Source organism: Nomascus leucogenys, chromosome 6, assembly GCF_006542625.1.
Source record: "Nomascus leucogenys isolate Asia chromosome 6, Asia_NLE_v1, whole genome shotgun sequence".
NCBI lineage: Eukaryota > Metazoa > Chordata > Mammalia > Primates > Hylobatidae > Nomascus > Nomascus leucogenys.
The window spans coordinates 65,172,213-65,195,828 of record NC_044386.1 but is presented as its reverse complement, the minus strand read 5'-3'; the positions used below and the strand labels follow the sequence as shown (position 1 = coordinate 65,195,828).

The 23,616-nt window shown below is 36.0% G+C and overlaps 1 long non-coding RNA gene across 1 annotated transcript; it reads right to left on the bottom strand.

The window, feature by feature from the left end:
• Positions 1-436: 436 nt before the first annotated feature.
• Positions 437-23,005, bottom strand: LOC115835389. The gene is made up of 4 exons (XR_004030356.1): positions 22,933-23,005; positions 16,046-16,053; positions 13,704-13,709; positions 437-448 (listed from the first exon to the last, which is right to left on the bottom strand). It is a non-coding gene; the product is annotated as an uncharacterized LOC115835389 (long non-coding RNA).
• Positions 23,006-23,616: the final 611 nt, after the last annotated feature.

Here is a 23,616-nt window from a genome sequence, read left to right as displayed (position 1 = left end):
CTATTCCAGTAAATTAACGGATTGTATTTATTGGAATGACAGAAAAAAGCCTAACAAGTTTTCCAAAACTTTCAGGATAGATAAAAACCAGCTGAAGGAAAGCAGAAGCAGGTTTTAACTACAAGAAGTAAGTTTTAAACACAGTTTGAGAATATTGGTTTGGGACCTGAGTGAAGGAAAGGGTGATCAGTCGTGCATTTAACAAGGTTCTTAGACTCTCTTTGTGGTGAACTAGAGAACTGATGAGGATTTATGATAGAAACTGATTAACTAAACATAATAACAAGTACTAGGCCTGTAGAATAAATAAGAATTTTAAAAAAACATATGGGTACAAGTAAACCTGGGGAAATCCGAATAAGATCATGAGGATGTATTAATGTCAGTATCCTGGCTGTGATATTGTATAATAATTTTGCAAGATATTAGGAAACAGAGGAAACAATTCCTTTTCATTATTTCCTATAATTTGCATATAGATCCAAGTTTCAAAATAAAATGTTTAATCTTTAAAAATAGGTTCCTTATTGAAGTGTAAAATGCCAATACCTACAGCAGTGATAAATATTGTGGAATTAATTAATGTCATTTTCAGGTCATTATGTGTTAATTGAAGGTGCTATATTGAATGTTTGTGTCCCTCCAAAATTCGTATGTTAAATCCTAAGGCCCAATGTGGTATTTGGAGGTGGGGCCTTTGGTAGGGAATTAGGTCATGAAGAGCCCTTATGAGTGGGATTAGTGTCCTTACGAAAGAGGCCCCAGAGAACTCACTTGCCCCTTCTGCCATGTAAGGCTACAGCAAGAAGACAGTTGTCTATGAACCAGGAAGCTTGCCCTCACCAGATACTGAGTCTTCTGGAGCTTTGTTCTTGGACTTCCCAGCCTCCAGAACTGTGAGAAACAGTTTTCCATTGTGTATAAGCCACCCAGTCTATGGTATTCTGTTATAGCAGGTTCAACAAACTAAGAAGTACGTCACCCTATATAGGTTCTTTTTATCTTCCTATTATAGTAGTCCCCGTTCATGTGTGAGGAATACATTCCAAGACCCTAGTGAATGCCTGAAATCAAGGATAGTACCAAACACTATACAGTCTTCTCTCAGTATCCTGGGGAGGGGAATGGTTCTAGGACCCCCCCTGCAGATACCAAAATACAAAACAGCTCAAGTCTCTTATATTAAACGGCATATTATTTACATATAGCCTAGGGTACATCTTCCCAAATACTTGAAATAATCTCTAGATTACTTATACTACCTAATGCAATGTAAATGCTATGTAAATAGTTGTTATATTGTATTATTTATTTGTATGATTTTTATTGCTGAATTTTTTTAAAAAAATTTTTTATTTGCAGTTGGTTGAATCTGCAGATGTAGGACCCACAGATGCAAGGAGCTGACTGTTTATATTATGTTTTCCCCAAGACACATATACCTATAGAAAGTTTAATTTAGGCACAATAAAAGATTAACAATAATTAATCATGAAACAGTACAATGATAACAATGTCCTGTAATGAAATTCATTGCCTCTCTCTCCCTCTGAAAATATCTTATTCTGCCATAGTCACTTGTTTTCAGACTGTGGTTGACTAAGGGTAACTGAAAACACAGGAAGCGAAACCGTGGATAAGGGGGGCTACTGTAGTACCATTTCTGGGCTATTGTAATAGTATTTAACTTGGTCTTATTGTTTGCTCTGTCCACTTTGCACAAGACTCCCAGACTTCTTTCCCTAAAACACAACTTCGATGACTCTTCCAACCTTAAAAAGCACCAATGATTCCTCATTGTGTACAGAATAAAATCAAATAATTTTAATGTAGCATTCAGGGTTTCAATCTTACTAGGCCCCTACCTCAATATTCCTTATGAATTCTCCCCTCCAGACAAGTAAATTGACTTCCTGTTGCCAGTGTATGCCTTAAGCTCACTTGCTTCTGTAAGCGGTCTCTTTAGACACACCTGGACACTTTCCTCATGTTGACTCTTATCTGCTAAGTAACCTCAGGGAAGTCCCTTTTTCTCCTAGTCTTAGTTTATTCATCGGAAAAGTGAATATAATTAGAATGAATTCCACAGCTTTGTGAAGAATGGAATAACATGTTCAAAATTTCTTACACAATGCCTGATACATAATAGGATTTTGGTAAATAGTCATTTTCTTCCTACCTTTTGCCTTACAACCAAACTAATTGGTGCCCTTTTCTACCCACCGTAGTCCTTTCACAATGTATTTTATACCTACTAGCCTCCAGTAGATTGTCTAAATCACTTTCATCTTTAATAATCACTGTTTTGGGAAAAAAATGGTAAGAGAAAACAATGATTTTTCTTAAAGCACTCCAGTCCCATCATCATTTGCAGTAAAGCTTTGTATGGCTCAATCTCACATCCATACAATGTCAATCCATAAAGTCAAAAGTGGTAACCCCTCACTGAATGGGCATCTGATGGGAACAGGAAACACATATTTGTGTGTTTATTCAAGCAGGTTATGTTTGCTGAATGAATAACATTGAATAAACACTGAGAGAGATGCTCAGCTTTCTAGTATTACCACTCAGCCTGCTTTAGGTCTATTTCAAAGATAATAAGGAGATATGACCTGCATAAATCTAAAGAACAGCTCGGATGTAAATGGTGCCTGCGTGAATGAAGGAATTGATGTCTCCTAGTGCAGAAGCTATAAATCTAGATAAGTAAAATAACATTCAATTGTCCTCTTACTAAAACAGGACAAAAAGACAGACAGTCCTCCTCCCTGTTCCCCCTTCCAGGCCACTAGTTCCCATACCTTCTCCTCTCCTGAGGGAAATGGACAAAGAAGGTGACTGTTGCCAATCCCTTCTCAACCTAGGCGTCTTCCGTTTTTAGGAGGTGAGAGGCAAGAGGAGTGATGAGAGGCATGGAGGAACAAAGATGCCTGCAGGGAGGTTTATGTTTTTTTAAATGCCATTTAAAATGTCTGTAGCCCAGGGGCAGAAATATGAACTGTGCTTCTAGAAGGTGCATTTTGCTGGAAAATAATATTTGACCACGGGTTGAGAGGCAGGTTTTGTTACTGGCTTTGCTATTGACTGATTCCATGGCTCTAGATGTTTTACTTCTCTCTGGGTCTCAGTTTCTTCACTTGTAGAATCAGGGAATTGGACCAGGTCATCTCAAGGTCTTGTAGCAATGACTTTATCTGCCTTAAATCTTGGCCCCTTGAGTTGAGCTGTGTCATTTAAAGGGTCCATTCTATTTCATATGGGAAGAAAATAAAGAATTTCTCATAGTCTTAGTTACAAATGTATTAGTTGAAATGAAAAGAGTAAGACTAAGAAGAGATACACAGTAAAGGTGGAATAGATGTGGAGAAGAACAGAAAGGAATAAAATCAGTTAGACATTTATATATGAGGAATATGTGCTCCTCTCTGGAAGCCTCTTTGATGGGAATGTAAGACAGACAGAGGCACCCTGTTTGCTGGCTTGGAGAAGACTGGCTTTCCTCCTGAAGCATTAGAATGTGACTGGGGTGAGAGATGGCCCTTAACCCCAGGGGTGAATGAAGCAAAGTTCAACAGTGAGCAAAGAGGAACTAGGTAATTTTTCCCTCCTGTGTTACCCAGAAAAAACTTGACTCTACAGACTGCTCGTGGTCTTGGTCACATTTTTTAATGTTTCTCCTCCATGGAGGTATTTGGAAAAAGAAGATAAGTCATGTTTGATTCCTTTATGATCGTTGAGGCAGTGCTTGCTCAAAATTAACAAACTCCCCTTCCTTGCAAAGGATTTAATTTTATTGTCAGGTTTTTCTTCAAAACATCTTGGTGAGAACTGTGGGGAAAAGATTATTCAAAGAAACAGTGGATGGCAGTATTGGTTTGCTGCTCTAAAGCAGAAAGCAATGGAAAGTACAATTTTTTAAAGAAGAAAAGTAACATATACTCGATCTTCTGAAAGAGCCTCACACAGACATGGGTCTAAAATCATGAAAAGTTCATATTTGCAGTTTCAAAACCGAATAAGGGAACCATGTCAGATGATTTGAGAATATTGCATTAAAAAATGTGAAGAAGGGAAAATGCTGACCTAGAAGAAACAATGGCCTCTTTTAATTCGGTTTTACATATCATCTTCACACAGGTTAGTGTTGGTTAACATACAAAACTAGCCAGTCAAGAGACTACAACCAAAGTAAATGGCATTCTAAAGCATAATAGCATTGCATGTCTTTTGTAGACGTGGAAGATTTTAGATTAAAAGGGAGGTGAAGATAGAGAGGGAAGAAGGATTGGATACATACAGTCAACTAATTATGAATGTCATTTTTAGCTATGAATATACATGTTTCACTACTTAAATAGCACTTATCACCTTAAAAATTGCAGATCATTTTTGCCTAATTATTCCCCTTTTTGTGTCCCTCACATCTCCCTTGGAATACTGATTCAAAGAGTGACTTATTTGTACATGTTATCCCCCATTAATTCAATAGATATTTTTGAGCATATATGAAATGTAAGTTACTAGGGATACAGAGACCCTGGCTGGGGAAATAGACACATAAGTAGAAAAATATCATACAATGTGGTTAAGTGATAACTAGATAGTTTTTTCAATTGTCTCAGAATGGTAGGGTGAAGGTACAGTTTTTTGTCTTTATCATTGCTCCTCGCACTGTGTCAAGTTTCCCTATCTCATGGACCTATGCTAAATCACATCTTGGGCAGATTTCGAAACCTCCCAAGCACTTCCAGTTATTAAAGTTACAATTCTTCATTTTCAGTTTAAAACTTCTATTTTTCTACCACATTTAAAGAGATCCACTGCAGCCCAGCTGTATGGCTGGGGAGACCTGAAGAAGGAAAGGTAAGTCCCCGTTTTGATCTTGTTTCTGGGGCTATGGGGTGTTTATGATATGCTTGGAGACACAGCTCCACTCACAGACACATCCTGCACCTTCCCTTTTCAAGGCCTATTTCTATATACATCTCTTGGGGCTGCTAGTCTCTGTTCCTCTGGCTGTTGTGAATCTCTGTGTACAGACACCAAGCAGCTCCATCTCAGTGTCTTCCAAATCTTTTAGCTCCTGCCCCCATCAAAATATACAGTCCCTTTGTGAGTCATTTGCTCTAGCCTCCAGGCTTCCGTGATGCCCCTTGACCCAAAGAGAACTCATGCACTTTCGTGATGGCTGCTCTGCCACTCTTTTTTTGCTCTGTGCTGTCATCTTTTTCTCTCAAATTACTTTTGCTCTGCCCAGGTAGATGCAGGGCAAATGAACAAGTCAGCTGCCTGGCCAAATGACCAGCTGAGAAAAGAGATGCCAAAATCCCTCCCACAAGCATCTTCAATCTTTTGGAACTCCCTTTACACAGCTTAACTCTATAAAGATTACATCTCTGGAAGTGAGGGAAAGATATGAATTGAAATGGGAATGCACAAGCCAAGGCTGTGGCAATGGGGATGCTGGCCCATTGGAAGATGAATAGGAAAGGAGAGGCTGAGGGTGCTGCCAAAATTTCTAGCAGCAAAGACTGTGGATAATGATATTATTGTCTAACAAAAAAAGAAATGTTGGGGTAGTCTGAAAAAATTAAAAAGAAAATGAACTTTTTTTTCTGCTTTCACACCACAAAAATCATCACAAAAGACTTCTGTATGCAGAGGTTTCTCCCCATACACCAAGCAAGCCATCAGTTCTGCAGCACATACCAGCTGGGTGTCCTCCAATTCACTTCCAGCCCTATCTACCTGGAGGTAGTGTCAGATCCTATAGGTTGAGGGCTCAGTCCTGCAAGACTGTCCTCTACCTCACTACCAGTTGCATGTCCAGGTCTCCAGAACTGGCTGACCTGCTTCAAGTTGAGGTTCCCATGACCCCATCTTGGGGTTCAATTAATTTGCTAGAGCAGCTCACAGAACTCAAGGAAACACTTATGTTTACTGGCTTATTACATGAAGAGATGCATGGGGTGAGGTATGAGAGAAGGGACACAGAGCTTTCAGGCACCTGGGCACACCACACTCCAGGACCTTTTATGGAGACTTCACTGGATAGGCATGACTGACCACTGCGTAGAAATGATTGAACAAAAAGGGTATGATCTAATGCTCATAGGCTGAGTGGGGAAACCCAACAAGTTCTGTCCAGATTCTTCTTGGCCTCTCTATGCAGCATTTCTTCCTCCAGGGTATGGGAAGGACCCCTTCTCAAATGAGGGTCTTATTACTCACAATCAGAAAGGCAGAGAAAGATTAGCGTCCTGCTTTGGGCAAGAAAAAGGAGGGCAGCAAAAGGTGAGAGAGAGAGAGGCTGTTTTTGAAGGCCTCCTTCTAGGGCCTTAAGTGCCCCCCAAGACTGTAACAAGGGCTGTGAAAGTTATGAGCCAGGAACTGTGGATGAAAACCAATATATATAACCGTATGTCATGGGTGGAAAGGGAATACATTTAGTTCTGGACATAAGGTAGTGGACATCCAGACATAAATGGATTAAATGGAATGTTATTTAAACCTGAGAAATAAATAAGAATTACAATGTAAGTTGGAAGAGACTCCAAATCTGAATAGAGAATTTAGGCCTTGATGAATATGCAATAAAAAAAATGCAAAAAGAATAGGGTGAGCAGAATGCTGATTTCAGAAAGATCTTCTCAGGATGACCATGGACAAAATGGAACATTATGAGAGCAAGCAAACAAGATCAAAGTCTAACATAAGGCATTCCAAACACGAAGAGATCAGGAAACAAAAAATTTTTAAATGTGTTTTCAATTTAGCAGTCCAAAAATAATAAGAGAAAAAAAATAGGGTCAAACAATTAAAGAAGTAAGAAAAGGATTAATGCCAAAATCGCTCCTACTCACTTTTTAAAATTCACTTTAAAAAAGGCAACAAACACAAGAATGGGCAATCAGAAAGTGGTAAAAACTACATAAAATTAGCTTCAAGTAACCACGAGCTCATCTGAAAGCTTGGGAAAATACACAACTCACAGATTACTAGCAGTTAAGAAAATTTGAGATTTGAAGGTATTTACAAATTGAACTCAATCTCTTCAACATCAAACTCACATCCCAGGCAGTGTAAACGAATTGCATAGCTAGTGAGGAGTAGAGGCACAGAAGAAGCCAAATGTCCCATGCCCAGGACCAGCTCTCCTCCACTAGCCATCAGCGTCACTTTTACTAACCAATTTAAAATGCCACCGAAAGTCACTCTTGGAAAACCATTACGTGTCTTTGAGAAGAATGGGTGACACGGTCTTCTTTTGAAAGAAAATGTGAAATCATCTAGGTAATCTTCCCAACCATACCCACTCTGGATTCCCATGACATTAGTAATCCCTCAACATTGTCACCCATCGGCGGACTCAATTATAGGGAGAAACACATTAAAGACTACAGTCCTTTGGAAGTACATACAGACACCTTTTGAAAGCTTGGTTTGTACATTATGACCAGTATCTATTCCTACTATTTCTGAGAAAAAAATGAAGAGTTTTAATAATACCTAAATAACCAGTAGATGCAGTCATATTTTCCTTGTCTGTATCAGGATTATTTAATAAAAGAGAGAACTTTCTGTAATTCTTGATGAGACTGTGACATTGAAAGGAAGGTAGCAGCTAACGTCTGGGACCTTAAGATCACTGCACATTCTGGCAAGAATCTGCCATCTTTAAATATCAAATAAAAGAACAAAATATTTAAGAATGCTGTAAGTGGCTGCCTCCCATGATTTTTTTTAATGTCTGTTTGATAATTCAATTCCACGATGTAAATAGCTGGCAGCAGCAATGTTGTGTGCTAAATATCTCATTACAAAATGCTAGAAAACTAGAGAATTACTGACAATTAAGGGTTGGTACACACAAGTGGCCAAAATTGCAGTTTACAAAAGAATGATAATTGCTCAAGAAGATAGAATTGATGCATATAATTGGATTTGGTCATTTTACTTTTATCATGAGTTTGCATTACCTCAAATGGATGAATGCAGTTGCTATATGAATTAATATGCACCATTTCTAGCCCAGCTTTCCTTTCTGCACCACTGCCCCCTAACCCTCAGCCACAACTACACTCAGAGTTTTTACTTTCTATTTTGATTTCTGTAACAGTGCTTTCTTTTCTTTGTGCATTCTGGGATAGCATTGGCAATCTAGTTAGACAGCAAATTTCAAAATGCAATAAAGTTACAAATATTTGAATTAACATATGTAATGGAACAATGATTGATTGATTGTATTCAATTGCTGGTGATTGCAAAAACAAATTTCAAAGTGTAGTGTGAGGACCACAGTTTATATTAATGTTTGTAGTATTTGCAGTGCTCACCCTTTTATGTGTGTCACCAATAAAATATTGCATTATTCATTCGATTCAAAAGCACCATTGTTCTTAACACTTATTCTGGTGAGTAGACTCATGATTTTTCAAGAAGAAACATAAATAAATTTGTTCATGTGGCAAATTTAAGGGGTGTGATAGTATACTGCAGAGGTGTAACAAAACAAAAATTGTTGAAGAAGGCAAAGAATATTAGGACAAGATAATGACTGATCTTTCAAAAAAGTTGACCCTCATAATTTTTTCTTGCTTCCATTTCCTACCAAGATGAAAAAGTTTCAATGTTAAGACTGTTAGGGAAACAAAGAATCCTTACTCAAACATACTTGCCAATTTGCATAACTAGTTTTGTATTAGTCTGTTTTCATGCTGCTGATAAAGGCATACCTGAGACTGGGCAATTTACAAAAGAAAGAGGTTTATTGGCCTTACAGTTCCACATGGCTGGGGAGGACTCACAATTATGGTAGAATGCAAGGAGGAGCAAGTCACATCTTAACGTGGATGGCAGCAGGCAAAGAGAGGGCGTGTGCAGAGAAACTCCTGTTTTTAAAAACATCAGATCTTGTAAGACCCATTCACTATCAAGAGAACAGCATGGGAAAGACCCGCCCCCATGATTCAATCATCTCCCACTGGGTCCCTCTCACAACATGTGGGAATATGGAAGCTACAATATGAGATTTGGGTGGGGACACAGAGCCAAACCATATCAGGTTTCATGTACTTAAATCAGTTCTACACATTTCTGACAATTGCAGAAATTTTTTTCATTATATATATATAACTTTGGACATTTGGGAGACAATTGAAACTTGAGGTGGGCTGACTCCAAGTGATGGTTAAAATTTGTGTATCAACTTAACTGAATGCCCAAAGAACTGGTAAAACTTGATTTCTTGGTGTGTTCATAAGAGTGTTTCTAGAAGAGATTAGCATTTGAATTAGTAGACTGAATAAAGAAGATTGTCTTCGCCAGTACAGCTGGACATTATCCAATCCATTGAGGGCCTGAACAAAATGCAGAGGAAGGGCAAGTTTGCTCTCTGAGCTAATGCATTCATCTTCTCTTGCCCTTAGACATTGGCTCTCCAGGTTCTTGGGCCTTTGGGTTTGGTCTAAAACTCTACCATCCACTTTCCTGGGCACCCAACTTGCAGATGGCACATTGTGGGACTTCTCAGCCTCCAGAATCACATGAGCCAGTTCCTAATAATAAATATCTTTGGGTGTATATATACGTGTGTGTGTGTGTGTGTGTGTATGTGTGTGTGTGTGTATAAAAAAGCACACATACACACAAAAAGATATACGTGTGTATGTGTATATATATATATATGTATACACAAACATACACACACACATATATGTCCCATTGGTTCTTTCTCGAGAGAACCCTAACTAATAGAAGCCACCCCCAACAACACTGTAATTATCTATATAATTATCTACATAAATAACATTTTGTTTAAAGATATTTTCTATATACTTGAAATCTTGAAGTCTTTTTATCTTCAGAATGTTTTAAAATTTGAACTTTCCCACAAAGGATAAAACTTTAATCTCTTAAAAGCCAGCTCCAAATACAGGCAAAAAGAAGAAACTGCTGAGAAGGAGGAAAGAACGCTGAAAGATATCAAGAGGGTGGGAGGTTGTTGGCTTGGGATTTGGGATAGCATTAAGTGGACCTCATCTGGGTCTCTTGTCCTTTGCAAACACTGATTTCAGTGTTCTAAGACCTCACTCCTAAGTAAAGGGCATTTTCTCCTCCAAACTGCTATTCAAGACTTTGTTCTTATCTTTTCTCCTCACACCCTCACCTGTCTTCCATCACTCCTTTCATTCCAGCAGCACCGCCAGTCTTCTTACCTAGAAGTAAAAGAAAATCAATTTCGAATACTATCTTTCTCATTTCAGTCCAAGGTTCTATTAACACAAAATAATGACAACTTAAGTCACTTATTATTTCATTGTAAGCCTGTGCACCCAAAGACAGTGTTAGTTCTTCCATTTTCCATTAAGTGTATTGTATTTTTGTTGTGATCATTTTTGTAATTTAAATATAATTGAAATAATTACAAAGCTTGTGAAAAATAGCAGCTCAAAGGCAAATAATATGTAATTCTCATTCTATTTGGCAAATCTGGCGTCATCATGAAAAGTTGCACTTTTTGCACAACAAAGGTCACTTGAAATTTACACCAAAAATTCAAAGTCTTTGAATATTCAAAAGGAAGAGATATAACAAATGGTTAACACTAGAAAGCTCTCAGTATCTGATTTTCAGGAATATGTTGTCTTAGGCTACAATGTGAGACATTCAGTATTTACACTCTCTTCATACAACTTATAAGAGCATAATTAAAACACTCACCTCACAGCTCTACCTTCCACCAAAAAAATCATTTCGATATAAGAAAAATAAATACCTTTGACTGGAGGAATTCAATCATAATGAAATCATAAAGGACTAAATGTAGCTTGAATGGGTGGAAATTAAAGGAGTGTATGACTAGGCAACTAGTTTTTGAAAGAAATAAACACATAAGAAATGTAGCAGAGGGTGAATAATTGGGCATAACTGAATGAAATAGAGCAAGAGAATATTAAGTTGTATACTAAGAAGTATTTCCTAACACTGAGGTTTGTTAGAGTTTGAGAGAATCACCCTGTCAAAGGAAATGGTGGAAACTCTTTTTCTTACCTCATTTAAACTAGATTGGCTCAAGCTTCCTCTGTGGGTATAGGCCTATTTGGACAACTGTAGGTAGATGATTCTAATAAATTGTTTTTACTCCTGATTTCTATGAACTAAACATTTTAAGTCATCTGGTCCTTGATTCTGAAAATAAATTATTCCCCTTCTAACCCTCTATCTCCTTTTTCTCCTACCATTTCTTTGACCTACTTTTAAAACAAACATCAGGAAAATGTACTATATCATTCTTTTAACAGAGTAAAATGAACTGAGTAAATAAGAGTATTTAAATGTGCTCCAGTTTTAGTTTGGAATATTCTTGGAATGGAAATTTGTATCTGTTAAATAAGAACTAGCTGAGCCTTGTTAGGAAAATGTTTACTATGATCATTGTAACTCTAAAGTAATACAGAATTCAGTTCTAATTACAAAAGTGTTCTATTCAACCAACCACTCAGAACACCCTCCATTCAAATGCTCGTTATTCCACAAAATTTATGGTAAAACCTCAATTTTTATTTCACATATGTAGTAAAAAATATATTTATACAATTATACTTATAAATAATATAAATACATAAAATATATATTTATTTTCTATAAGTACTATATATTATTTTACAATAATATATAACAATTTCCACATTTAATAAGCTAAACTTCTATAAGTGTAGTTGTTGCAACAAATAACATTATTTCCTTGGATTTATTAAAATTACATATCTTTTCTATATAAACAATAAGAAGTTTCCAGAGACACAAGTTGGGAAATTTATTTGTTTGTAGTAGATGACAAATTTTGTATATGAAATATAAATAGCAAGTAGAATTTTCACATTTTTCCTTTAACTTAAATGCCTGTGCTATGGTATATAGGAAAGGGAGATTTCTCAAATATGAGTCAGAAAAAGTTACCTTATTTTTTCCCCAGGTAAGACTAGTGATTTTGATGGGGTCAAAATTACCAAAAATGATTTAGGAAGCAGAATGAAGGCCCACATCTTATAACTAAACAGCAGTTGACTGAAGTTTATCATCTATTCACGTTGCTGTTGGAGAAGCTGTTTGGGAAACCCCTTTCCATATCTTCTTGTTGACCAGTTTGAAACAATTTGATCATTCTAGGCAAAGAGCAGTCTTGTTTCCATAAATGTTGTTTATAGAGCCGAGTACAACGGCACAATTGGCCTCCTCCTTATAATGAATGAAACGCTTGGTAATCTTGGGGGCTTCTAATCTGTTTATCAGCTGGACTGATGAGCTGGATTTATTTAATTGTTATCACCAAGCTGATCTATGTTATAATGACAGATAATGATTCAATGAACAAAAGTATCATCTTTCTCAGGCTTTTCTTTTCTATGAAGAGAAATTTATGTTCAAATATCCCACTTTTCCCTACTTTTTAAATGTAAATATGTCAGAGATATATTAAAATGGCATTCAATATAGACTACTATTTTTAAAACAAAGTTGTCATTTGACTCTTGGTGAATTGCTCATAAATTCAGGACTGAATAAAGAGATCAGATTACATTAAATGCATTTTGGTATCTATAACTTTCTGCAATGAATTAAAACTGGCTGATCGTGTCTCCAGTGCATTTCATTTTCCGTTGATTCATGTACTGTAATATAACCTTCAAAATTCCCTTATGCCAACAAACTCACTCAGATATGCTGAGTGCAGGAGAAGATTAAAGTGGCTATAAGATTGAAAACTGTATGAAGGCATCAGATAACACAGTAGAGGTATAATGAAAGTGTAAACAAAGCTGGCAAATGTAGAAATTACTGTTCATATAATCCACTGTTGAATTCAATGGAGAGTTTAGCTCACTGCCAAATATATATTAATATCCAACAAATTGGCAAGATCAATACAACAAGCCCGTTTCATTCTTATTAAAGTATTTTCTCTCTTTGAGGTTAAGCATAAGTAAGGCATGCCATTCTTCCTTGGAAAATGTAATCTTTCCCCAATAGGAATTTAGCATTCAGGTATATGCAGACTCCTAGCTCTGAGAAACTCACATCAGAAGATTTTCTGCCACTCTTTAAAATTGACGTTACTTACAGAAATAACCTCTCATATTTTCCTGAGTAGTAGCTTTTTGTTTCTGCATTGTGAAAGCCAAACCATCCCTTAAAGGCTCTTTAAACTGGCCAAAAAATAAAAATAAAAAAGGCATCATTACTGTGCTAGGAGCCACTATTGTTTCGATAGTAGCTAGAGCTATGGATGAATGCTTTCAACAGAAGTTAAAAGAGATAATGAGTCTTTAATGATACAAAATCAGAGCCTTGTGTGCCTAGTGAAGCCTGACACAAGCTCCAGCTTGCAGCTAGCAAGGAGAGCTCATCCGCTATCTGTTTTACAGGCCAAAAATACCCACAAAGTGCCTTATTGGAAAATTATGTATCCCTTAAGATAGGATTAGTGGTATTTGTCTGTTAGGTTAAACTCTTTTGAGATGCAAAACAAAATAGGAAGGTAAGCCTATATTCTTTCCCCCTCCATATATCTGTTTGAAAGTTTAAGGTGAATACATCTCTACCTTCAAAGCAGCAGTTTCTATTTTATTCCAGAGTTTTTTAGTATCAATTTCCGTTTGTGTACATTTGTTTCTCTTTTCTCTACCAAAAATACAAACAAGAAACTCCGATGTCACCTGCCCGCACATACTTTCTGCTATGCTGACCAGAGAGTAGATTCCTTGGCTCAGTCGAAAGCGAATTTTGCCCATCAAGTATTAGGAAACTGGTTCGAATCTCAACTCTGTAAATGTGTTAAGTACCAGCCAAAAACTTCTGGAGATCAGTCAGGGGAAATCTCCTCTGTGAGCACAAGCCAGGCTCCTTGATGTTAAATCAGATTTGCTTCTGAAAGGATTGGCATGTTTTATATGATTAGGAAGTGTCAGTTGTGCTCATTATAAATTAAAAAAAAAACAAATTGATCTGGAAAATAAACATAAGGCCACATTGTTGTGCTCTACTTTTTGCAATGATGCTTTAAAAGTGATGGAAATGGGAATTATTTATTGTAGGAATCCTAACTAGGTTATTGTATAAGGATTTGCGTGCTATCATCATTGTTTTAAGGTGCCAAAATCAGTTACAGGAGTGAAGAGAGAAAAACGTCAACATAACATGACTTGTCATGTATTTAGTATGCATTTTTCTTTTATTTTCAAAAATGATTGATGAGTATGAGTGAATTTGGGGTCTTGGAGGAAGATCAAATTAGGTAGGCAAATAGCCCATAATTTGTTGAAAGGAATGAAATTATCCGTTTTTTTTTTTTTAAAGAAAATGTGTTGTATTTTTGCCTTTCTTCTCGTTTATTGTCCCTCATTCCTATTCCAGCCATTTACTTTCTCTCTTTTGGACACAGTGGTGCCAGTTAGGGCTAATCATTAAAGTTGCCACTAGAGAAAGTAGATGTGGGGAATGTTTAGAAGAGCTAGAAGATAGCGGGTGCCGGGCGTGTTCACTCATGCCTGTAATCCCCGCGCTTTGGGAGACTGATGTTGGTGGATCACTTGAGGGCAGGAGTTCAAGACCAGCGTGGCCAACATGGAGAAACCCCATTTTTACTAAAAATACAAAAATTAGCTGGGCCCGGTGGCATGCACCTGTAGTCCCAGCTACTCAGGAGGCTGAGGCACCACCGCACTCCAGCCTGGGCAACAGAGTGAGACAAAGGAAGGAAGGAAGGAAGGAAGGGAGGAAGGAAGGAAGGAAGGAAGGAAAAGAGAAAGAAAGAAAGGAAAGAAAGAAAGAAAGGAAAGAAGGAGAGAAAGAAAGAAAAAGAGAAAGAAAGAAAGAAAGAGAAAGAGAGAAAGAGAAAGAAACGGGAGCAGGGGGAAAGACAGAGGTGTATTCTGTCGAAAGAAAGAAAGAAAGAAAGAAAGAAAGAAAGAAAGAAAGAAAGAAGAAAGAAAGAAAGAAAGAAAGAAAGAAAGAAAGAGAAAGAAAGAAAGAAAGAAAGAAAGAAAGAAAGAAAGAAAGAAAGAAAGAAAGAAAGAAAGAAAGAAAAACAGGGGAGCAGGGGAAAAAAACAGAGGTGTATTTTTAGCCCCTAAATCATGATTCCTTTTCTTCCACAGACTTCTACTGTTTCAAACCGTGTATTATTAAGATACAAAGAAGCAATAACTTGACAATGTGGCCATATTTTAAGAATTGATTAATTTTAACTTTATAATGGCAAGGTTTCTAATCTATTACTTGGCATTGACACAAAATATGGTGCTAAGTAGGTGAAGGTATTCATAGCAAATCTCCTATCATCACCAAATAATTGAGGTTTCTTCTTCATAGAAAATGCTAAGTTTTAAATAGGAGAATTGTCACAATTATGTCTACCATCTTAGCTCATAATTTTCCTGGAATAGAGAAAATATCAGGTGACTACATAGAAAATCTAGGTCTAAAACGAGCCGTGACTTATTTTTTTTCCCACCTTCTCCCTCTCAAGAATGTTGAACAATAATTAGATAAAACCTTGTGAAGTGTTTTCTTTTATCAGTTAGTAGAATATATTGGATATAGTTTATTTTTATAACTTCAATTAATATATTTAGATCCACAGATATGCCCCCCCACAAAATAAAGGGCAACTCCATTTTCCTCTGGAAATATCCTCTGTCTCTATAGAGCATAATTTAAGGTATTTAAATCAAATTGAGAATTTCTGAATTCTGAATGCCATACTTTGCAAAAGCACATAAGCCTAAAGATGCGCAAGACTGTAGTGCTGCTTCGTAAAATTAGCATACTGCTACCATCTGAATACAACCAAAATTGGGGTGCATCTGCACCTAGAAACACTGTCCAGAAAAAAAATCTTGAATTGCAGGTATAATTTAATATATTCATTCAATAAGTTTTTAACCAAGTGTCTACTATATTCATCAACCCCCAAAATTTATTTTTTATTATGCCATTCGGTATATTACAAGCTGTGGATACACTAGCAAGTAAAGCAGACAAAAAAACCTTACCTTACATTCTAGTTTTTAGAAGAGATGCTGGGAACATAGCAGTAGATAAAATGAATCCCATACGCTTATGAAGCTTAAAGTCTAACAGAGGTGATGGCTAATAAGCAAGTAAATACATGCATACATAGCTACATCCATAAATACATAAAGCAGGTAACTAAAGATGTAAATATGTGAAAAATGGAAGATGTGGTAAAGCCATAAAAGAAACTGACATGGATAATCTAGATTACATGTAAAGATAAGTCTTTTGGGAAAAGGAAGAACAAGACTTTTGAAATCTGTTTGGAACTTTCTGCCATGCCTATGATGAACTTTTCAAAAAAATACCATTGGAATGTAATTCTATCTCATTATATTGCCAGAGTGAAATGAACCCAGTTGTTTGAAAGGGTTGAATAAATTTCTAAGAATATTTTGTAAGGTCCTTTCTTTCTAATAAAGTGACAATAAAACAACATCTGTGAACATATTAGGATAGCATTTATTCAAATAAAGTAGAAGGTTAAAGTAATTATCTACATGATTTGGAAAATAAATACAGTTTGAAGACGAAAGTATAATAAAAGTCTTGGGATTGAAAGATTCAGATTATTGGTCTATATTAGTCACATACTTTAAATAGATTTTCAACTATTTCATACTATTGATGTATGTGCAACACTATATGAAATACTTTTACAAAATCAGGAGCCTTGAGAAAGGTGCTCTTCCCAGGGTTATTTTCATCTGATTATATTTTCATCTGTAATGTTATCTCTTAAATAGTAGCATCCATCTACGTGGTTAAACTAATTAAAATCTATTATAAATAAGGTATAGTGAACCATTTATTTTATTTTATTTTTAATTATACTTCAGGTTTGGGGTACAGGTGCAGAACGTGCAGGTTTGTTACATAGGTATACACGTGCCATGGTGGTTTGCTGCACCCATCAACCCGTCATCTACATTAGGTATTTCTCCTAATGCTATCCCTCCCCTAACCCCCCGCGACAGGCCCCAGTGTGTGATGTTCCCCTCCCTGTGTCCATGTGTTCTCATTCTTCAACTCCCACTTATGAGTGAGAACATGTGGTGTTTGGTTTTCTGTTCTTGTGTTAGTTTGCTGAGAATGATGGTTTCCAGCTTCATCCATGTCTCTGCAAAGGACATGAACTCATCCTTTTTATGGCTGCATACTATTCCATGGTGTATATGTGCTGCATTTTCTTTATCCAGTCTATCATTGGGCATTTGGGTTGGTTGCAAGTCTTCGCTATTGTGAATAGTGCTGCAATAAACATATGTGTGCATGTGTCCTTATAGTAGAATGATTTACAATCCTTTGGGTATATACCCAGTAATGGGATTGCTTGGTCAAATGGTATTTCTGGTTCTAGATCCTTGAGGAATTGCCACACTCTCTTCCACAATGGTTAAACTAATTTACACTTCCACCAACAGTGTAAGAGTGTTCCTATTTCTCCACATCCTCTCCAGCATCTGTTGTTTCCTGACTTTTTAATGATCACCGTTCTAACTGGCATGAGTTAGCATCTCACTGTGGTTTTGATTTGCATTTCTCTAATGATCAGTGGTGATGAGCTTTTTTTCATATGTTTGTTGGCCACATAAATGTCTTCTTTCAAGAAGTGTCTGTTCGTGTCCTTTGCCCACTTTTTGATGGGGTTGTTTGTTTTTTCTTGTAAATTTGCTTACGTTCTTTGTAGATTCTGGACATTAGCCCTTTGTCAGATGGATAGATTGCAAAATTTTCTCCCATTCTGCAGGTTGTCTGTCCACTCCGATGATAGTTTCTTTTGCTGTGCAGAAGCTCTTTAGTTTAATTAGATCCCATTTGTCAATTTTGGCTTTTGTTGCCATTGCTTTTGTTGTTTTAGTCACAAAGTCTTTGCCCATGCCTGTGTCCTGAATGGTATTGCCTAGGTTTTCTTCTAGGGTTTTTATGGTTTTAGGTCTTACATTTAAGTCTTTAATCTATCTCAAGTTATTTTTTGCGTAAGGTATAAGGAAGGGGTCCAGTTTCAGTTTTCTGCATATGGCTAGCCCAGTTTCTGAACACCATTTATTAAATAGGGAATCCTTTCCCCATTTCTTGTTTTTGTCAGGTTTGTCAAAGATCAGATGGTTGTAGATGTGTGGTGTTATTTCTGAGCCATACATTTTAAAATTGAGAAGATGGTTGGTCATTTTGTCATTCTATTTAGATACTTCCACTGTTATTGGGAGTGGCAGGAGGCAGCCAAATGCCTAGGCAGATAGGAACATCCCCAGAGAAACCCCACCTTCAAGCCGAAAACAGCCTGAATGCTCAAAGAGACCAGATTGCTGGTCCCAGATGAAATCTGCCACCCAGAGTGAGAACTTCTGTTACCGTTTGCCCGCCCTCTCCCAGTTGATTCTTTCTGAATAATGCCTTCTAACCAATTGAATGTTGCCTTTTTCAATATTAACTATGACCTACCCCTCCCCCATTCTGAGCCCATAAAAAGCCATATACTCAGCCATGTTAAGGAGACTTTTACGCCTTGAGGTAGCGGGATCACCCCTGCGTCCTCTCTCCAGGGAAAGCTGTTTCTTCACCCAATAGAATTCTCCACCTTGCTCATGCTTTGATTCTCAGTGCATCCTCATTCTTCTTGAATGTGGGACAAGAACTTGGGAGCCAGTGCACAAGCCAGACTCAGATCAGGTGGGCCAAGTGGGTGGCCATCTCCTGCAGCAGGTAGCATGGCTAAGTGAAGCCCAGGCGAGGCATTGCCAGCCAGAGGTCCCTGGCTTGCAGTGACTGAGAAGAAAATCCTGTGTCATTATGATTTTTCTTTATGTTATATTGTTAATAATGCAAACAATATACAGGATATATTGATTCATATAATTTCCAATTGTTTGTAGTAAATAGAGTTATGTTGAAATATTGCAAATCATTCCATATTGTACTTAATAACAGCAATAAAATTTTAAAAGTTAATTAACAATTCAGTAAAACACATAATGAGACTTAAAACGCTCTTTGTTCAAGAATTAGACCATAACTTCCAGCAGAATTGCAGATTTGTTTCATTACCTGAATGTCAGTTTGACACACAATAAAAACTGTTGGTTTCACTGGATTACATACAGAAGCAAACAAACTGATGAAAGATGAAAAAGAATAGCACTTTCCATCAAAGCAAATAATTTCAAACTATTTTTGCTTTGCTTTTCTACCACCAAATTTGATAATATATCCAACTGTTTTAGTATTTTTGAGCTGTATGGATCCTATACTACTCCTGTTTTCCTTCCTGTTTAATTGACATTTTTAAAAGTTTACATGTGGACTTTTACTAGAATATTATTATTTTTATCTTCCTAATCAATTGCTAAATAAATAAAGGCACTTTCTCTATAATCCAATGCCTTAATTTATAGTATTAATAAATTTTCTAGTAGATAAAATGAATATATATTTGTTTCTAGTAGATAAAATGAATATATATTTGTAACTTGATTATTAATCAACATCAAAAAATGTTAATAAAGTGTACATTTAAAAGAGAACACAGGCAATATCATTCTCATACACAAAATATGTATTTTTTCCTACTACAGTATATATCAGGCGCTTGTTCTGCTCTAAGAAAAAGATAAAAATGAATACTAAGTTCTTATTTTAAAGTTAACGCTATAATATACTGTTATATTAAGGAAGGAAGTGGCAGTAATAGCAGACTTTACTAAGGCCTTGGTAGCAGTAGCACTTGATCTTGGGTCCTCATTTTGACACCTACTATTTTTCTGACTTTTCTTTTCTTCTTCACATATCAACTCTAAAACTTTAACCTTGGGATCCAGGCTGGGTGGACCAGCAAATGAACTCAGGAGAATTGTTATGGATCAGAACAGGGGAGAGTTGGGAAACTGGTGGTTCCCATAATGACAAAGAGCAATTGTAATAAAAAAAAAGGGATAAATGGAAATTAGCCGAAAATTAAACATGTATTAGCTTTTATTTTATTTTTTACTTTGTAGGCTCAACACATCAATATTTGCATGTATGTGAGTATCACATATTTTTAAAAACTTAAAAATCTTTAAAAACTGAGAGAATATATTGATTTATTCATTAAAGTTTCCCTTAAATGATTCTCCTCTTACATCTTAATTTCCATGTCCTTTATCTCTAACTATAGTTGATTATCAAAGAGCACATACTTCATACTCTACTGAAGGAACAACACAAGACAGAAGTAGTGGTATTTACCATTCTTTAACATTTCATTGTTTCGAATTAATGTTCCATTACCTGAGACATCTTAGCACACATTTTATACCTGACCTCTATATAATGAAGCATTCAATTGTAATGGAAATTTCTTCTTCTGCAGACTTTACAAAGAACATCTACACCAAAGCTGAACCAAAGACAAAATTATTACACACTGGTATCCTGAAAACATCTACTATATCATAAGGTAGCCATTTCCAATGAAAACATTTGTCTTGTCAGAGAGCATCTAATGATACCTCGTAAAGATTATATGATAAGTAAGTGTCCTAGTTTTCCATTCAGAAAGGGAATTTACATGGAATGGATTTAATGTTTTAGTTATGATTAGACACCTTCTTTAATACTTTAACTTGGCACACAATTTCTTTATCTAATCTATTTTCATTTTAAAAATACATATACTAGGTTTCAATTTCACACAGTGAGTGTTCCTATGAGTTTATTTTTATAGTATAATCCATCGTAATTTTAAATAATTTTCTGTTTGCTATAATTTTCATTATTTTGGCTTTATTAAACATCTTTGTTCTGCTCCTTCTAGCATCCTATAATGATACCTGATTATCCTTGATGTAAAATAATATTGTGCTGATAAATAACCATATTATTTTTCAGATTCTTTTAGTAGCAAACAACAGAAATTCAATCAGAACCAACTAAAGCAAAAAGTACGAAAATCACCAAATCAAGGGAAGGGCAGGCAAATATCAATACAGTCTGGCTCTCTGTTGCCTCTCATTCCCTCTGTGAATCAGCTTTAATCTCTTTTAGTCACTGGTATCATTATCTGAGCCCAGAATATAACTGTTTTGTATAAAAATAAAGTATGGTTGCACTTTAAATATATGTCGATCTATTCCAGGAATAAACATGCTTTCTTTTAGTCACAATTTTACCCAGAACTATTAACTATTTTAAAAATATTGCATCAGCAAAACAATTTGTGGTATTTGAGTCACAAATATAACAACATATCAGTCTGAATTGGAAACTGTCATATCTATAATTTTAAAAGTAAATAAAAATTATGACTTTAGATAGCAGAAATAAATCTTAACATAATAGTAATTATAATGCATTTAAATGGATTAAACTCACCAATTAAGGCAGATTCTCCGGTTAGATTAACAAAACAACCAAGATCTAGCAATAGTTTCCCACAAAGGGGCTATACAAAGTACATGCAGATTAGTAACTGTCTGTAACCTATTTGTTACTAATCTGTGACAAAATAACTGTAGAAATTGAGTTAGAATGTATTAAATGTTACAGAAATTTGACAAAGTAATTCCATGTCTGTCTAAGCTAATAATAAAAAGCAGGCTTGTATTTTGAATGGCTTTATTTATTTTCTTTTTTAGAAAACATATTTATTGCATTTTACAAAAGGAAGATACAGAAATAGAATAAAAAATTTAGAATACCTGGATTTTCCCCCAGTTGGTTTGAGAAGCAATGGTCTTTAAGGTACACACTTAAAGAATATCAAAAAGTTGACAACTTAAGAATGAAAATAATGTGTCAGGCAAACATAAGTCAACAGAAAGTTGGAGTAGTGAATATTTCTCACAAAATAGAATTCAAGGCAAAAAGGTGTCGTAAAGTACAAAATATGTTACTTACTGGTCAAAGAAACAATGGAGTAAAAGTAACATACCTGCACCTCACAATATTGTTTTAGACTATGTAAAGCAGTAATCTTATTTACAATAGCCACACCCCAAAAACCCTAGCAATACATCTAACCAAGATCTCTGTAAGGGAAACTACAAAACAAAACACTGTTGAAAGAAATCATAGATAACACAAACAAATGGAAAAAATATTCCATGCTCATGGATTGGAAGAATCAATGTCATTAACACAGGCATACTGCCCAAAGCAATCTACAAATTCAATGCTATCCCTGTCAAACTACTATCATTTTTCACAGCATTAGGAAAAGTTATTCTAAAATTCATATGGAACCAAAAAAGGAGCCAGAATAGCCAAGGCATGCCTAAGCAAAAACAACAAAGCCCCAGGCCTCATGTTACCCAACTTTAAACTATACTATAGGGCTAAAGTAATGAAAACAGCATGGCACTGTACAAAAACAGACACACAGACCAATGCAACAGAATAGAGAACGCAGAAATAAAGCTGCACACCCACAGACAACTTATCTTCTATAAAGTCAACAAAAATAAGCAATAGGGAAAGAACTTCCTATTCAAAACATGATGCTGGGATAGCTGGTTAGCCATGTGCAGAAGAATAAAACTGGACCACTGTCTTTCACAATATACAGAAATTAACTCAAGATGAACCGAAGATTTAAATGTAGGACCTCAAACTATATGGATCCTAAAAGAAAACCTAGGAGGCACCATTCTGGATATTGGCTTTAGGAAAGAATTTATGACTAAGTCCTCAAAAGCAATTGCAACAAAAACAAAAATTGACAAGTGAAACCAAGCAGGTTTCTGCATAGCAAAATAAACTATCAGCAGAGGAAACATACAACCTACAGAATGGGCGAAAATATTTATAAACGATGCATCCAAAAAAGGTCTAATATCCAAAATCTATAAGGAACTTAATTCAACAGCAGAATACAAGTAACTCCATTAAAAAGAGGGCAAAAGACATGACTGAACACTTCTCAAAAGAAGACACACAAGCCGCCAACAAACATAGGAAAATGCTCAACCTCATTAACCATTAGAGAAATGCAAATCAAAACCATCTCACACAAATCAGATTAGCTATTACTAAAAATTCAAAAAACAACTGATCCAGGCAAGGCTGTGGAGAAGAGAATGCTTATATACTCTTGGTGAGAATGTAAATTAGTTCAGCCACTGGGGAAAGCAGTTTGGAGATTTCACAAAGAACTTAAAACAGCACCACTACTCAACCCAACAATCCCATTACTGGTTATATGTCCAAAAGAAAATAAATCTTTCTGCCAAAACCACAAATGTACTTGTATGTTCACCGCAGCACTATTCACAATAGCAAAGACATGGAATCAACCAATGTGCTCATCAACAGTGAATTGGATAAAGAAAATGTGGGACATATACCCCATTGAATACTACATAGCCACAAAGAAGAATAAAATCATGTCTTTTGCAGCAACATGGATGTAGCTGTAGGCCATTATCCTAAGTGAATTATTAATGCAGGAACAGAAAACCAAATACCACAAGTTCTCACTTGTAAGTGGGAGCTAAACAATGGGTGCACATAGATATAAAGGTGGCAACAGTAAACTCTCGGGATACCAGAGGGCAGAGG